Source organism: Gossypium hirsutum, chromosome A01 (genome assembly GCF_007990345.1).
Source record: "Gossypium hirsutum isolate 1008001.06 chromosome A01, Gossypium_hirsutum_v2.1, whole genome shotgun sequence".
Taxonomy (NCBI): Eukaryota; Viridiplantae; Streptophyta; class Magnoliopsida; order Malvales; family Malvaceae; genus Gossypium; species Gossypium hirsutum.
Window position 1 is genome coordinate 104,814,156 of NC_053424.1, and position 3,604 is coordinate 104,817,759.

Here is a 3,604-nt window from a genome sequence, read left to right on the forward strand (position 1 = left end):
TGTGGTCTTTGATTTCCTTGACCGCCCCACGAGAAATTGGGGTGGTTCCTCCAACCTGCATTTTAAGTGTTACTATATGGGTTATTTTGGGATCGAGAGTTATTATTACCCATATATTGGACTTGTTCCTCCTTGATGCTAGGGTTGAAGGGTTGATACTCTGTGCATGCTCCTCATCCATTCGTCTCGCACCTCATTACTGGATGTACCTAAGTAGAACCAAGTAAACCATCAATCTTTTTATTTAGAAGTTTTACCTGGTTTGACAGCATAGTAACTGAATCAACGTTATAAACGCCTGCTGTTTTAGTTGGCTTAGTCCTCATGACTTGCCACTGATAGTTATTCAGTGACATCTCCTCTATAAACTCATAGGTGTCTTCAGGTGTTTTATTATTGATGGTTCCACCAGTAGCTGCGTCAACCATTTGTCGAGTTGAAGGATTCAGGTTATTATGGAACATTTGAACCTGTAGCCAAAGCGGTAACCCATGGTGAGGGAACCTTCTCAGTAAGCCTTTGTATCTCTCCCATGCATCTTAAAGAGTTTCTAAGTCCATCTGCACAAATGAAGAGATATCATTACGTAATTTAGCCGTTTTAATAGAAATTTTTCGGTCATTTGTTCCGAAGTAGTGATTGACCCTTATGGTAATGAGTTCAATCACTGTTTAGCTTTGTTTCTCAATGAAAAAGGGAATAACCGAAGACGAATGGCATCATCAAAAATACCATTAATTTTAAATGTATCGCATAGTTCTAAGAAGTTTGCTAAGTGAGCGTTGGGATCCTCATCCTGCAAACCATCAAACTGAACAAATTGTTGTATCATTTGAATAGTGTTAGGTTTTATTTCAAAAGTATTTGTAGCTACAGCAGGTCTAACTATGCTCGATTCAGTTCCTATTAAAGAAGGTTTAGCATAATCATACATAGTGCGTGGAGCAGGATTTTGATTAACCACAACTGCAGGAGGTAGCTGATTGTCTTGGTTTTCAGCCATCTCTTCGATTGGGGGTTGAGTATCATCCTCTTGCTCGTTCTCTGTGTATCTTAAGCTTCACTTTATTTCTCTTTGATGTCTGCGAACTGTGCGATCGATTTCTTCGTCAAAAAGTAGTAGTCCTGACGGGTTTCTTCTAGTCATAAACTATAAAAACCTGCCAAGAGAAAGAAAAAAGTAAATTAATAAATAATAATAATAAATGAAATTTCAAGAAAAATAAATGGCTAAAGTAATAAAAATTGAGCGTTCCTAATATCTTAGTTCCCCGGCAACGGCGCCAAAAACTTGATCGCGTGATTTCGTGATAGGTTTTAAATATTTATAATTAATCGTTCTTGAAACTAACTATTATCGCGATGTAGGCAAGTGTACCTATCGAACAGTAGTATAGTTTTAGCAAGATCGGATTATCGAACCCCAAGGAACTAAAAGTACTAGTAATGACTGTCTTTTTCTTATCTAGCCTAAGAATAAAGAGGTTACGTTTTAACTAACTAATTATCTAAACTACGAACTCACAGAGAATAGAATTAGGGAATTGCTTTTGGGAAAATCGATTCAATTAAGACAATAACTAAGGAAAAATCAACCTAGACTGTACTTGTTATTCTGGCTCCGAATTGGACGACTTATTCATTTAACTTGTTCTGTAGAGATCCCTAAGTTATGTTATTATCCCTATTCAAGACTAATAACGTCTAATCCCTAGAATGATAATTGAGACCTTTCTATAATTAACACCCTAGGGTTGTAGTAACTCGATCTATGGATCCCTTTATTAGGTTTCACCCTAATCTGGCAAAATATTGTCACCTTATGTCTAGGCTCGTAAACAACTCCGCTTAATTATGACAAATGTACTCTTAGACAAGGCCTCCTCTAAATAAGAGCTTATCTTGAACCAGTATCTTGGGATATCAAAACAAGAATTAAGAACACATAATTAAGAACAAGTTAAATATTTATCATACAATTCAAAAAATAATAACAAGATTCATCTTAGGTTTCATTCCCCTTAGGTATTTAAGGGTTTTAGTTCATAACTAAATAAGAAAACATCTTAGAATAATAAAGAATACAAAACATAAACAAAACCCAAAACTCCTAAAGGGGAAATTGAGGAGAGATCTTCAGTCTTGATGAATCCGGCTTCTGAGATGGATCAATCAGCTTCCTCAGAGTAATTTCTTACTCCCTCCCTATGTGTCCCTTTTCTTCCTCCTCTAGGGTGTATTTATAGGCTTTGGAATGCCTAAGACCTTTCAAAATTAGCCTTTTTTTGAATTGGACTCAACTTGGGCTTGGCAGGGACACGCCACTGTGCGATTACTTCAGGCCATGCTCGAGCTTGCCAAATTGACACGGCCGTGTGATCTACCCGTGTGAGGAGGTCCAGGCCGTGTTGATTTCGTACTTTGGCCCATTTTCTCTGTTTTTGGCCTGTTTCTCATTCCTTTCGCTTTCCTATGCTCTCCTAAGTATAAAATATGAAATTAAAGCATCAGGAGCATCGAATTCACCAATTCTAATGGGAAATCATCCATAAAATGCGTTAAACATGGGGTAAAAATATGTATAAATTACGGTTTACCACCGGGGAACTAAGATATTAGGAACACTCGATTTTTATTACTTTAGCCATTTACTTTTACTTCAATTTAAATTTCACTCTAATTTTTATTACTAATTCCTCTTTTTCCCTTTTTCTGGCAGGTTTTTATAGTTTATGACTAGAAGCAACCCGTCAGGACCATTACTTTTTGACAGTGAGATCGATCGCACAGTTCGCAGAAACCAAAGAGAAATAAGGCGAAGCTTAAGATACACAGAGAAAGAGCAAGAGGAAGTTACTTCAACCACTACTGAGGAGATGGCTGAAAACCAAGAAAATCCGCTACCTTCTGCGATTGCTGTTAATCAAAGTCCTGCTCCGCGCACTATGTATGATTATGCTAAACCTTCTTTAACAAGAACTGAATTGAGCATAGTAAGACTTGCTGTAGCTAAAAATACTTTTGAACTGAAACCTAACACAATTCAAGCAATTTGTTCAGTTTGATGGTTTGTAGGACGAAGATCCCAACACTCACTTGGCAAACTTTTTGGAACTATGCGATACTTTTAAAATCAATGGCGTTTCTGATGATGCCATACGTCTTCCGTTGTTTCCCTTTTCGTTAAGGAATAAAGCTAAACAGTGGTTGAACTCGTTACCATGAGGGTCAATTACTACTTGGGAACAAATGACCAAAAAGTTCTTATTAAAATATTTTCCATCGGCTAAAATGGCTAAATTACATAATAATATCTCTTCTTTTGTGAAGATGGATTTAGAGACACTCTACGATGCATGGGAGAGATATAAGGACCTTTTGCAAAGATGCCCTCACCATGGGTTACCACTCTGGCTACAGGTTCAAACTTTTCATAATAGCCTGAATCCTTCGACTCGACAAATGGTTGATGCAGCTACTGGTGGAACCATCAATAATAAAACACCCGAAGATGCCTATGAATTTATAGAGTAGATGTCATTGAATAACTATTAGTGGAAAGTCATGATGACAAAGCCAATGAAAATAGGCGGCGTTTATAACG

The 3,604-nt window shown here is 37.2% G+C and overlaps 2 non-coding genes across 2 annotated transcripts; one reads left to right on the plus strand and one right to left on the minus strand.

Moving 5' to 3' along the window:
- Positions 1 to 486: 486 nt before the first annotated feature.
- Positions 487 to 593, plus strand: LOC121206404 (small nucleolar RNA R71). Its single transcript, XR_005901461.1, has one exon. It is a non-coding gene; the product is annotated as a small nucleolar RNA R71 (small nucleolar RNA).
- A 2,705-nt stretch (positions 594 to 3,298) lies between these two features.
- Positions 3,299 to 3,404, minus strand: LOC121206383 (small nucleolar RNA R71). The gene has a single exon (XR_005901447.1). It is a non-coding gene; the product is annotated as a small nucleolar RNA R71 (small nucleolar RNA).
- Positions 3,405 to 3,604: the final 200 nt, after the last annotated feature.